Raw genomic sequence first — 14,848 nt, forward strand, 5'->3', positions numbered from 1 at the left:
TCTCAATCTACCTCAAAAATCAACCTTATATTTTCTCTATAGGGGTGGGAGGTGCTTTGGTCTGAATGTTTGTGCCCCCCCCCCTCCAAATTCATATATTAAAATCCTAACCTCAAGGTATTAGGAGGGGAAGCCATTGGGAGGTGATTGGGTCACGAGGGTGGAGCCCTCCTGATTAGGATTAGTGCCCTTACAAAAGAGACCCGGGACAGCTAGCTTGCCCCTTGTACCACGTGGAGAACACAGGGAAGGCAACACTGTGAGGAAACCGGCTCTCACCAAACACCAAATCTGGGGTGCCATGACCTGGGACTTCTCAGTCTCTAGAATTGTGAGAAATAAAAGTGTATTGTTCATAAGCCATTGAGTTTATGCATTTTTGTTATAGCAGCCCAAACAAACTAAGGCTTTAAAGGAACCTAAAATGGGCTTCAGAGACCTCTAAAAGGCCTATATGCTTAGAAGCATCTGGAATCAAAGCAGTGGTGATGCCTTCCTAGCCTGGCGATTCTACTATTTAATGAAGAGTAACTGAAGAAACCCCTAAGATTTCACGAAATATTATATTTCCATTCAGCTTCTTTCAGCCAAACATTCTAAAATTTCCAGAAAAGATCCATTACCTACAAATCACTGTTGCAATTTACATGTACTAATCTTCAAGGGAAAACACACAGTTTCATTGAACTTGGTCTTTAGTGAGCACTAATAATAGGCAACACTTATATACCTCTTACCTCATACCCAGCACTGTCTCTAGTACTTCATACGCATTATTGCACTTGACACACACAAACCCTGAAATGCAGGAAATTTATGACTCCTGTTTTATAGAGGAAGGAAGGAAGATGGGAGGTGGAGTCTAACACAATCAGTAAGTGATAGAACTGGGATTAGAACCTGGGTAGTGAGGTTCCAGGGACTGGTCCCTTGACTGCCTCAAGATGAGGGAGTCCTTGACTAGAAGGCGCCCAGTCCAGCAGGAGGGAGAGAAAAGTAAAAGTGTAATATGGCCATGATGTGGTGATTGTAGGATGGAGGTGTGTGCAGGGGCCGTGGGCACATGGGGGAGGCTGCAGCCTGGTACAGTGGGTCCCAGAAAGGCTGCCCAGAGGTGTAGTCACATGAGGGCGTCTTGCAAGGTGGGTAGGGGAAGAAGGGGCTGGAGATCATGCCAGAAAAAGAAGAGCAAGAGCAAGGACACAGAGGGACCCAACACACGATGGGTCCAAGGGTGAGGAAGGGATGTGAGAGATGAGGCTGAGAAGGGGGTGGGGATTGGGTCACAGAGCCCTTGAAAGCCAGGTTGGGAAGCTGAGTTTAATCTTGAGGGAGGTGGGGACCATTCAGGGCCATTCTCAGGGGAGGAACATGGTGGGACAAGCATCTTGTTTTACGGGGAAGGTAGAGCGGGCCATGGAAACTGATCAGAAAGTCAACGCAATGGGCGAGATGAGCCCGGGAGAAATGGGCTAGGAGAAGACGACAGCGACATCAGCTACTTTTACTCTCTACCCATGTGACAGCCCCTGAATTGTGTGGAAGCTGAATACATGTTCGTTTTGAAAACAACAAAGGTAAGGGAGTCTTTTTTGACATTTTGGGTGGGGAGAGCTTAGCTTTCAAGTTGAACCTCTTATTATCTGGTTTTCTTCCCCATCAGAATCAACATGGGAGGCAAAGCCCAGAGAGAGCACACGAGAAGCTTCTGATAACCTCTCCACACCAAGCATTTTACTTTTCCTAGACATCTGAAAAAACTGTGAATTTAACGCCAAAGCAGGTCATATGTTCCCAATCACCCCGCTAACTTCAGGACAGCCTGAGCATTAGGAACCTGGGTGTGCAGATACCAGCTGGTGGCAGACGGAATTCACTACTGACCTTCTTAAATTTAATCCAGACAGCCGAAGAGGAAAGACTTCATATTCTGCTAGACTTAGATGCTCCGTGATCCTCTGAGCCATTCTGTCCTGGAAGAAAACAAGTTGGTTCGTTAAATCACCCGCATGTGAATTATCAATTCACACCACGTGAAAGGAAACACTCACATTTCATGGGCAAGATGAAGTACAATTCCAAAACAAATTACTGTGACGATTCATGCAAAAGCTTGATTTCTGAGGCTTAATTGATACAGCTCACAGATAACCTGACTCGTTGGCTCTCAGGCCAGTAAAACATCCGTTAGACCTTCTATGTAACTACTGTTACATAGAAACAGCAAGAAACTGTTAGAGAAAAGGGTTTAGGCACCGTACTTAGTTCAGACTCTGCAACTGCGAGAGGTTTTCATTGGAATGTTATCTCCCCAATGGTCAACGCATTCCAGTGAGTATAAAATGAAGGGCTTCAAAGTTCGTGTTTGGGATCACAGACTTTTGAGGACAGGTGAGATTCTCCTTTTCATAGACAAAGAAATGATACCTGCAGAGGCTGCCCCACCACCAGTTACTGCTGGAATCAGAGGTTCACCAACCAGTGTTCTTTCTGCTACGACAGACTTAATTTAGGTGCCGTGCCTCTGAAGAGAGAGCCCTCGTGAAGACTTTCGAGTCACAAAACCCTCCCTAGGGGTTAAGTTTAAGTTTACATGTGAAGTTTAAACTTACTTTATAGTCTTTTAAAATGTGGAAGTAATTTTCATTTTAGAAATTCTAATAAGCTCAAGTCTTTACTTTTCATGGAGAAATGAGTCCCAGGCCAGGGTAAGGACAAAAAGGACTCTCCCCCCCGTGACCTTCCCATATTTTCAGCCTGTTCCTGAAGGGCAATTTGTCCCTGGCTCCATGGCAACTCAGAAAATCCTAAAGTACTTGAGCTGGCTGAGGCCTTAGGCTAATGGAGTTCAAACCCACATTACACTTAAACACACACACACACACACACACACACACACTGCAGTGCAATCAGACAGTGAATTAAAGGGAGAGCTAGTCTAGAAAACCCTAAAGAAACATATGTTAATTGAGCATCTGTTGGTGCTAGGCCCTGTGTTCTCTCCCCTAAATACATGATCTCACTCAGTTCTTAAAATTGCCAAGCAAGGTAGAGATGGGCATAAAGATTCAGGCTGAGGGCGCCTGGGTGGCTCAGTCGTTGAGTGTCTGCCTTCAGCTCAGGTCTTGGTCCCAGGGTCCTGGGATCGGGTCCCGCATCCGGGTCCCTGCTCCGCGGGGAGCCTGCTTCTCCCTCTCCCGCCCCCCCTTCTTGTATTCCCTCTCTCGCTATCTCTCTCTCTGTTGAAAAATAAATTAAAAAAAAAATCTTAAAAAAAAAAAAAAGATTCAGGCTGAGTTCTTCCCTTCAACAAATATTTATCCCAGCATCTGCTACATGCCAGGCACCAAAGTATACAAAGTATACAAAGGAGAAATAGACATACTTTGTTTTCTGCCTGCAGTGAGGTGGGGGGGGGGGCGCAGGGTGGGGGGCAGGGAGTCAGGTACATTCACTAGCACTGTTGTTCACACAGCAGCTTGTGACTTGTTAGATGATCATGAAATTAATTTAGTGAGTCTTGATCAGCATTAAAAATAAATGAATGAACAAATAAATAAAGTAGACCAGAACAGCACAGAGTAAGAAATATCAGCATGCAGGAGGTAAAGGCAAGGAAACTCACATGGATTAATGTCTATATATCTGTATCAATCGTGTATATGTCTGTGTGTACTGGTTTGCAATGTAAAATATATTTCCTTTTGTGGGTCATGGTGAAAAGAAGCTGAAAGCTCTCCAGTTATAGAACAAAGTGACAAGTGCTCTATTAGAAGTTCACACAAAATGGTAGAGCGAAGAGGAGTCAGTGAGTGTCTGCCTGTGGATCCATTAGCACCTGGCCCCAGAGGGAGCTGGGAACAATCTTGGTTTCTCACCAAAGAGAAATTCTCTTAAGGATGGGATGGCCAAACCTAATAATGCTCAGCGTTAGGACAAGCTCGACAAGGACTGGTATGAAGTTTCAGGGACTAGAGGTAGGGGTCTCTTTTCCTGCAACATTGGAAAGAAGGCGGGCACCTCTGAAGCCAAGAGAAGGCACAATGTTAGCTCTGTGTTTGCACAGTGAAGCCAGGCTCAAGAAGAGGGAATTAAACCTCAAGAAGATGGAACCCATATCTAGCCCTGATTGCTAGATGTGTGGGAGCTGTTGGAAGGTCCACCAGCACCAGCTAGGTCTGGAATGAATTCCCATCCTCCCACTGTCGAGAGAGGGCAGGGAAGAGCCTCTGGAGTCTGGAAGGCCGGGAGATGGGAAGTCAGAGGTGGGGCCCTTTAGGTGATCCGAATCTCAAGAGCAGCACCCCCTCTGGGATGGCAGGTTACTGCAATCTCCCTTATCAGGATAGAATCATTATTAAATTTTCTCTTCTTTTAATAAAACTACCTTCAGATATTCTAGATACCATGTTGATTGAGGATCGGTGGCAGTCCACTAGACCGCCATGCAGATACCTCCTCCAGTTTCCGAGGGAGGATTTGGGGCAAGAGAAATAAAGACCTTCCTATAGAATAAGATGAGTGGGGCGCCTGGGTGGCTCAGTCGTTAGGTGTCTGCTTTCGGTTCAGGTCATGGTCCCAGGGTGCTGGGATCGAGGCCCGCATTGGGCTCCCTGCTCAGCAGGAAGCTTGCTTCTCCCTCTCCCACTCCCCCTGCTTCTGTTCCCTCTCTCACTATGTCTCTCTATGTCAAATAAATAAATGAAATCTTAAAAAAAAGAAAAAAAGATGAGTCATTCAGGTTGTAAGGCTCTCTGACATGGGAGTTAAGTGACTGCAACAAGAAGTAGCTCAGGGGGGAGTCAAGTTCATTATGTTATTTTGGTGACTTGGTTATTACATATTTATCATTTAACAAGCAATGACATGAAATGAGGTCAAGATTAATTATCATATGTGTTATTTAATCCACATTTCCCTTGTACAGACTTATGATAATAAAGTGGGTTTTTTTTTTTTTTTTAAGTAATCTCTCCACCCAGTGTAGGGCTCGAACTTACAACCCCAAGATCAAAGAGTCACATGCTCTACCTACTGAGCCAGCCAGGCGCCCCCAGACTTATGACAAGAACTAGGTACTACACAAAATAAACAGCCCCCAAAATATATAGAAAAATAACAACTCGATGTTTATGTTTTATGTTTCCTCACCTATCATGTGTGACAGAACCATACAAAAAACAAAGTCTTTCATAAGTTCCCCTTCACTATAGGTGATGGCTAAAGAAAGAATACCAGCATATGTTGAAAGCGGAGAAATAATGAGGGTATGAGTGTTTATTCTATTAAGAACAAATTAAATAGTTGATGTTAAAGTGCTTCATGAGCTACATGGTATTCTGTAAGTATTGACCATTTTTTAGTTATTATCAATGCCAATAAATTATTACTAAGTAAAAAGTGAAAAGCATTAGTGCTCACAAGTAAATAAAATTGTATTTGATGCTTCTCGAGTATGTTTTTCACACATCTTTAGTTTTAAACCAAGGACTCGGGTGTCACTAACATTTTCAAGGGTTAACAATAATCAGGCGGAAAGTTTAATAAATAATTGTTCTTCGTAAGAGAAGTACAGATTGACTTTGATTAGTAAAAATGATCTTCATTGTACAGAGAGAGAAGCAGAGTGATTTGCCCAGCATCACATGGTGGCAGAACCAGAATAGAAAGTCAGACCCCCATGACACCAGAGTCCTTGCATTTTAACTTCTTTTTTTTTTTTTTCTAAAGATTTTATTTATTTATTTGACACAGAGAGAGACACAGCGAGAGAGGGAACACAGTAGGGGGATTGGGAGAGGAAGAAGCAGGCTTCCCGCCGAGCAGGGAGCCGCGTTTTAACTTCCAACCTTGCTCATGATCTTGGTTGTTGGTTTGCTTTTTCATACAGAGCCATGAGCTGTTTTCTATTCTTTGTCCAGAATAGAGATGATCATAGGTAATATAATGATTATATATCATAATCACACACATCACAAAATCAATAGTATCATAGAATGGAAAGCTCTCCCTGAACATCAGCAAGGCAACTTCACTTTTCTATTGCTAAGTCTAGATTCAAAAGTTTTTTGGCTCCTTAGCTTTTTTAAATAATTTTTTTTTTTTTTTTTTGGTTTGGCTATGTTTTGATTAAAATTAGGTGTTACTACCTTGTGTTTAGGGGAAAAAAAATGTCTTGAAATAATATTTCACACAAGAAAAGTAAGTAAAGTGGGTGTGTTGCTGGTAGAATTTAACTTAAATACGTGAAGTTCTACTTAAAGGTTGTTCAACAGATAAGCTGTATGGGGATGGAGGAAGTATCTACAGTTTCAAAAAGCAGTGAAAGATACATTCAATAGTTTTAAATGGGCAGGATTATACTTTCTAATCTAGAGAGGCACATTTGGGTGGTAAAACTATTAAAAGTTAAACCCAAGGAAGTAATTAACACAGAAGTTCAGCGGAAGAGTTACTTGTGGGGGGGTCTGTGACTGGGGTGGGACACACGGAAGGGGCTTGCAGGGTAGTAGTAAAGTTCTATTCCTTGACTTGGGTGGTGTCCCCTTACGGTAATTCACAAACCCATGCACTTGATTTGTGGGGCTTTCTGTATCTACAGGTTTTTTGTTTTTTTCCTTTTAGACTAAAGGGATTTACATAAATAAATCATTTGTTTAAAATTGGGAACTAAGAATACATTGATCAATTACTTGTTGTCTTCAGGGCTGGTAGGACAAAGAGAAAATGAAACCGCATGTTCCCTTTTAGGTTTTAATCAAGTTCAGAGCAGCTCAGAATTTCCTCTCCCGGTAGGCATGGTCAAGATAAACCCAGGCAAATTCTACTAAACAACAAACCAGGGCCAGCAGTCCCATTTACAGCAGAATACCTGGGTCTGGGCTCCCAGCCAGCATGGCAAAGGCCTCTGCTGGACCTCCTGGCCTGGCTCCACGGACGAGAAAAGAAAGCACATTGCAGAGGACACAAGCCGTGGTTATGCGATTCTCGTTCTCCAGAGTCTAACTTCACTCCTGTTTCTGTAGCCGAAGAAAATGCTTCGCCCTCTTCTGTTTATTTGCACAGAGGGCTGTTTAACATAGGGGCACAAAGGGTGGGGGAAAGCCACAACCATGTGGACCAGAATGATTTCCAATCACAATAAACACGCCCAAAGAGGGAGGAAGATGGCAAGTGATATACTTCCTTTCCAACATTCTTTAAAATAAATGTAGGGCCCTGGAGGAGGCAGCCTGACATGTTCCCACTAGATGACTAAGTGTGGAGAAGCACAATGCTTTGTACCCTACCTGCATTATGCCCAGGCCCCATTCCAGATACCAGTTTGGCAACTGGCTCCCAAGGGCGTGAGTATCGGGACCCCACCTACAATGCCAAGTCGCCTGAGCTGCCCCTGTCTCTTCCATTGGCCCTCGGCAGTTTGACATCGGGGAAGATGCTCCTCTCTGATACATTCTGCAAAGCTTCCCGCATCTTCTAAAGCAGTTGCAGACCACTGAGCAATGCTGTGATGGTTTAGACACCCAGCTACGACAGGCCACAGCTGGGAGCGAGCCAAACCTACGCTCTGGTCCGTGGTCACATTTTGAAACTATTTCCCCTGAAGCATGTGAGCGAAATCCACACAGATTTTAAGTAACATAGAATTGTTGTGAAAGAATATAAGGGATTATCTTTTCTTCATCTGCTTCTGTGAATTTCTCCCTTCAAATGGCTAGGTCCACGTGTCATTCTGCATTACTCACTTTGAACAACACGCAGAAACGCTGAGCACCATGGCACAAGACACATTACTCACTATGAAGCCTTAGAACATAAACACCAACAAGAAGCTGAATTCTCCCATTGCTGTTGGAACGGAGTATAAGAGCATAATTTCTCGAGTCCCATGAAAGGAGAAAAACTTCTCTCATTTTCAACATGAAAAAGACACCCTCCCCCACCCCACCCACATCTAACACTAATGACCTGGCCATAGAAGGGCTCCCATCTGATGATTAAACTTTGCAAGTCTACCAAATTCCCATCTTAGGCAGCTTATTTACTTGTTGTTCAAAGCAACAGTCTATGAATACGTTGTGCTGAAGCGTAAGAGAATATACGATAGCTTTACAGGGTGACCTGTTGCTATTATTAATGTTGTCCCCCAGAGTTGTGCAGTGCACAGCATGTGAGACTACATACAGCAGCCCTGATTATTCTTAAAGCATCAGAATATACTCTTTACTGGGGCGCCTGGGTGGCTCGGTCATTAAGCGTCTGCCTTCGGCTCAGGTCATGGTCCCAGGGTCCTGGGATCGAGCCCCGCATCGGGCTCCCTGCTTGGCGGGAAGCCTGCTTCTCCCTCTCCCACTCCCCCTGCTTGTGTTCCCTCTCTCGCTGTCTCTCTATCTGTCAGATAAATAAATAAAATCTTTAAAAAAAAAAAAACTTAAAAAAAAAAGAATATACTCTTTACTTGTATATTTGCATATTACATATACTATAAAAGTAATATTTGTGGGCGCCTGGGTGGCTCAGTTGGTTAAGCGACTGCCTTCGGCTCAGGTCATGGTCCTGGAGTCCCTGGATCGAGTCCCGCATCGGGCTCCCTGCTCGGCAGGGAGTCTGCTTCTCCCTCTGACCCTCCCCCCTCTCATGTGCTCTTTCTCGTTCTGTCTCTCTCAAATAAATAAAATCTTTAAAAAAAATAAAAATAAAAAAAAATAATAAAAGTAATATTTGTATTATATACACTATATAAATCTGTTCCTTCTATCACATACCCATGTAAACCCTATTGGTTTGTCAATTCTTATTCCCTAAGTTTCATTATTCTAAACCAACATTAATAAGCTAATTATGTTTAGTGCCTAAGTGTGAGGTTCTTTTTCTTTTTAATCTTCGAGTTATAAATCTACTTGAAAGTCAGACTTAGTTTCACCTGAGTCAACTGTGATCATTGATTTTCCCTCCTTCCCATTCCATTGGTCACCCAAATTGGAGCTGGATTCTAATTCTACCTTATAAATCTCTCTCAAGTCTCTACCCTCTCAAGCCTTCTCATATCTCCTCCAGACCATTACGGTAGTTTTTCAACTGGCCTTCCGACTTCTAGTCTCTCGCAAATCAGTCAATCTGTCACATTATAGCAAGAATTTCTTCCTCAAACACAGATACGTTTAGATCACTCCTCTGTTTTAGTGATCTTTATATTCCCCAAGAGATGAAGTCCAAACATGTTTCTGTAGTATATGACCTGTCTATAGTCCAATCAGCATATCAGTCTGGGTTAAAATGACTTCCAATACCAACCAACATCCATTCACGCATTTATTGAATGAAAATCCATTGTATCCTCTTAAAAACACAGCGGGATGGAGGTGTTATCTAATGTGACAGTGGTGATCATTTTGCAATATATGAAGGTATCAAAGCAACAGACCTTAAACTTACTCAATTTATGTATCAATTATATCTCAGTAAAGTTGGAAAAAGAGTTACAAACAAAGATGTCTTAAAAACACACACACACAGTGGGACTCAGAAGGACTAGAGAAAAGTAGTAAGACCCATTCCCAGACTTTGGGGTGTAAATAGTTTGGCTGGAGATACCAACATGTCAATAAGCAATTATAATCGACCATGGTGGGGGCAGTCTGGCCCCAAGCTGCTGTGCCAGCCTCATATCCAGTGATGCTCCTACGCATAAGCATCTGCTTCTTTTTTTTAGGGCTACCTGTTTTTGATTTATACCCCTACTCTAGCAAATTCTTACATTGTGCTGTGATCATTTGTTTAAGTGTCTCTGCTTAATATAGGGCAGCCCCTATATTTTAAGGAGCTGTGACTTCTCCGGCTCCTCTCCTACCACTTGGCACACAATGCAGAAAGGTCAAGTTCAGCAAGGGAAAAGCAGGCCCCCAGGGCAAGGGGCTGGAGCCACCTCCCATCCAAAGCAGTCACTCCTTTGGTCCTGCCTCAGCCCCGGTTTCATCCCCATAAGCCTGTTTCCTCCCCAGTGTGGGGGAAGGAAGAGAACATCCCCCAGAAGGCTGCAGTCCCAAAGAGGTAGAGGTGGGGGAAAGCACCAGACAGGGACAGCTAAACTCTTAACAAAGTTGGCTCATTGCGCTGCCCTGCACAGCAAAAGCTCCCCTGCAGCTAACTTCAGTATGTCTTGCTTCTTGAGTTTGGTAACTAAGAATCTAGGTTCTATGGACGTGGTTTTTGGAAGTGAGGCCAATATGTTAAGGCTACTGAATAAATATGAAAAAGAAATGAGGAATCATACCCGAAATTAAGTACAAATGACTTCCTTCCTTCCTAAAGTTGGAAAAACTAACTTGCAGGACTGATAGGTGTCATTTTTATATACCTGAGTATATTACTAAACAGTCCATTTAAAAAATCCATTTCAACTAAGTGAAATTAATTTGTTCTCCGTTTAGTCTTTCTTCACTTATCTCACCAAAGAGGGTAAGATGTAGAAGCTACCCTCAAGAAATTTATAACTAGTGGCAACATTTAGTTCATTGATAGTTCTGCCATTTCCCCCAAACTGAGACATTTCAACCCGTAGACATTATTTTGGGGGGAAAGCAAGTCCCTCAAGGTTAAAACTGGTGACTTCCCCAAGAAAAGTGACTAGGCCAAAGCCCAAATGATAGATAGACTGGAATGTGTTATGTTTGCCAGAACAAAGAGAGGTGGGCGAACATGGATGGAGATGTTTGCCCTTCAGATCAGTGAGGGCTCCCCCCCCCCCCCCACCGCCCCGAGGTGGCCATCACCGTTGCTTGCCCCAGCCAGAGGGGGCAGCAGTGGGGGAAATGCCTTCTTGCCCAACAGCTGGGATTCCCCCAGCTCATCACCCCCCGTGACTATGAAAGTTCTCAGCTTGCTGTGCTGTCTTCCCATGGAAAGGGGGGTGAAGAACCTTACATGCCTGATCCAGCTCTATCTGCTCCTTTAGCAGTGTACTCCCTGGCACCCCCAGCTCACTGGCAAAGGAAAGGTTATGAGCCTGCTCCTGCCTTGAAACAATCTGATGGGCTCCTAAGACAGGCTTTGGAGACCGGGTGTCATTCTCCTCCTTATTACCCCAGCTCTGTCTCTGTTCCTCCGGGGGGGGGGGGGGGGGTCACAGCACCCTCTGCCTGGAGGGCCTGGGATTGGCCAGGTCAGAGTCCTAAGAATCCAGGGAAACCTCAATAAGTGAGCTCAGGAAGTCAGGATCTTCATCGCAGAAAAGAGAAAGCTGGGATTCAGAATGGCTTACCCAAAAGATGTTTGGTAAGTAAAAGCCGTAATGGTAAGTTACGGAGAAAACCAAAGAAACGCCGTTCAAGTTTGAGAAAAAGCACATTCCAGAGCAGTGGTTTTCCCTCTGCCCAGTCGAGGCCCAGCCGAAGCAAAATTTGCTTTCTGTTTCTTTCTTGAATGAAGTAAACAGCCTCGCTTTTAAATTCATTATGTAAAATTAGCTCCAGAGAAACAAGGAGCACAGACTAATAAAGTCTGGTTGGAGGGAGAAAAGTTTCCAATCTACCAATCTGCCATATCTAAAACCCACAGCCTTTCAAAAAAGTCAAGGCAGTGTTTGCCCAGAGAGCAATTTTGTCTTGCAGAGAAAACCCTGTAGTTGGGCAGGAAGAATGTGAGTAACAAGGTGCAAGGATCAGCATAAATTTCAACTTCAAAAGGAGAATAATCCCTGTTTCTGTAAACGCTCCCCTTCCAGATAAACAACTGGGTCCCCAGATTGAAGCTGAGTCATGCCCATCCCCAGAGTGCCCCCCACACCACACATTCCTCTCCTGTCCTCTGCAGCCGTTTGCATACATCCTAACCTAAACCAGGGCCACTTATAAAAGGGCTTGTGTTTAACTTTATTTAATTCCAGTGCTTTCTTTCAGCTACCCAATCTGTATGTAATTAAAATCATATGGCAGCAAATGTTGAATGGTATGAAAAGTTTTACCATATGTATACAATTGACTAGCTGTAGAATTTGGCATGTCTGCAGTGATCCCATTAAGTGGGGCGAGCCTGGCTTATTTTGGAGTATACGTTATATGTTTTGGATCAGTTCTGTTTTTCGCTTCTACTCATGCTGTCCGTGGCACTTAACCCTTTGTCAACAGTCCCCAGGTTGTGTTCCTGCATCTCCACAACGAGGGTCACTGCACCTTAGCTCTAAAACAATTTGCCTCGTTGGAGGAAGGCTCCTCTGAAAGTTTTCCATTTTCAGAAGCAAAATTAGCTTTCTCGGTCTTGACAAAGGCTGAGCAGATACCATCAAAGCCTCCAGGATCAAGCGGAACTGAATAGAGAAATTGCAGATGGAATCATTGCTTCCAAATCCTAAAGGCACCCTCCGTGAAACTTGAAAGAAGTAATTTTAGGACAAAAAGAGGAAGTACTGGGCTACTGTAGATAGTAAAAACATGAAACTTAGGTCCCAAGAGGTAGCAGATACAATATAAAAGGAGTGAAGCAGGAGTTGGCAAAGGTCATGCTGACAGATCCACCTTTGAGGAACATTCCTGACATTCTGAGACTGATACAAGGGAGGGAAACCATATCTTTCCAAACTGATCACACTCCCCCCTCCACCCCCCTTTCCTGCCCAACAAAACAGCCTGGACGCCTTTGTCAGAGGAAGAATTCTAGGTTAGATGGGCCTCCAGTCTGACTTTCTAGGTCACTCTACTGAGACTTGATAGAATGTATAGTTAATATACAAGGTTGCAATTTTGCTTTAAGACATTCTTCAATATAGATTTGAGAATGAGTTGAAGTCTCTTTTAACATGTGACGTGAAGAGACACATGTTCTTAATCTGTGGATTTAAAATTGTTTTAGAATTACATCAATGAAACATATCCTCATAAGAAGAGTCGGGTCACCAATCCTCAAATGTGAGAGTATAAGAGTAACGCAGAAGAAGAACTCCTAGGTTGGCGGCCATGTGGAGATGTGGGGAGAGTGACGTGGCCTGGAAGCTCAGCACCCTCTCCCCACACCTCACCTTGTTCACCTCTGCCTCCGGCTGGGGCCTCATGCCTGCAAGAGTGAAGCCTCTATTCCTGAGACCACTCCTGCTTTGGGAACCTGACCAGATGGAAGAGAAGAAGCCTGCAAACCTGAAAGACCTCACCCTCAGAGACATTTTCATAAGATACAATGATGGACTGGATAGTGATGGATGACTGGATGAGATTCTAGTCATGTGCCAGGATCTTTTGACTTTTATAACTGTTCTGCTACAAGGGATCCAGGTTCAAAGACCAGGGGGTGGACTGTAATATTGTGATTTGTGTGAAAAAGAAAACCGCAGGCTAAAATGGTGTCACTTAGGCTCCGTCACCAAACTGGGGCTTCATACCTAATCTAATTGCAGTTTCAGCGTCCCCCAGAAATGAAGAATTCACTGGCCACTCAGGAAGTTTCTGGTCAGCATCAGTGAGGTCATTTGTCCAATGGGCCCTCTCCATCTCTCAAAGGAAGATGAGGTCATCTGCATGATAAGACCCTCTGCTCTTCCCCCTCAGGGGAGGTGACCTTGCCTGAAACAATCTTTTCTTTTACTAATAACTTCCTTGCCCCACCCTTCTTCTTAGAAAAACTTTCCATTTTGTATCATTCTCAGTTCTCCTCCACTTGCTAGATGAAAGGCTGCCTGATTGGTGAATCATTTAATAAAGCCAATTAGATCTTTGAACTAAAAACAACAACAACAAAAGCAATGTAGGATAAAATTACTTTCTAGCTGAATGTCTTGCAACAAATCAGTTGTTAAAAATCTTTAAAGAGGGATTTTCATCTGGAGCTAAAGAGGAAAGAAAAAGAAAGGAGCTTTGGAAAACATTAGTTTGTTGCTAGAGGCAGGAGTTGTGCTAAGCTGCTCTGAGGGGAGGGTAAAGGCAGAGGCACCCAGCATCCTGGAAAAGGCAGTCACAGAGAGAAATGCCTTCAATTCTTTCATCAGATCATGTTCCCAAACCAGAACTCAAATCCTGGTGCTCAGCATGGAATACGAAAGTACAGACCCCTAAGATTAGAAAAATGAACCTAAAGAATTGATCCCTTTAAACAGGAAAGTATTGGGGCGCCTGGGTGGCTCAGTCATTAAGCATCTGCCTCTGGCTCAGGTCATGATCCCGGGGTCCTGGGATCGAGCCCCGCATCCGGCTCCCTGCTCCGCGGGAAGCCTGCTTCTCCCTCTCCCACTCCCCCTGCTTGTGTTCCCTCTCTCGCTGTGTCTCTCTCTGTCAAATAAATAAAATCTTAAAAAAAAAAAAAACACAACAGGAAAGTATTGTGAAGTGTTTAAAGATTGTCTTAGAGACAGAAATGTCACATTTGCAGCTTGGGCACATGGTAAATAATGAAAAACATGATAGTTGACCAGTCGAGTGAAAGAGCAAATAGAAAAAAGAAAAATAGGAACGTGTGATAGTGGGAATAATGGCCTGAACTTAGGGAAACGGAGAGAAACGGGGAATGAGAAGGCTTAACTTGCTGGAGAGAGGAGCTCTAGATTGCAATGAAGACTGGTAAATAGGACTGCCTGACAACTACACTGTGCCCACAAAGCCCCTTACCTGCGTGAGCCTCTCACCTGTAGCATGGCCCCCTCACATACCTTCAAGACGCAGGGAGGGAAGGACTGAACTTCTCAGTCTACAGACGAAGACACTGAGGCTCAGAAGAGCCCCAAAGTCACAAAACTAGTAAGTGACCTCTTTGACTTGAGTCCTGTGTTCTTTTTCCAGTAAAAAGTGCCATGATTTTTTTTTTTTTTAAGAGAGAGTGTGTGTGTGGTGGGGGGTAGACAGGGAGAAGGAGAGAAAGAATCTCAAGC

Source organism: Neomonachus schauinslandi, chromosome 8 (genome assembly GCF_002201575.2).
Source record: "Neomonachus schauinslandi chromosome 8, ASM220157v2, whole genome shotgun sequence".
In the NCBI taxonomy this organism is placed as follows: Eukaryota; Metazoa; Chordata; class Mammalia; order Carnivora; family Phocidae; genus Neomonachus; species Neomonachus schauinslandi.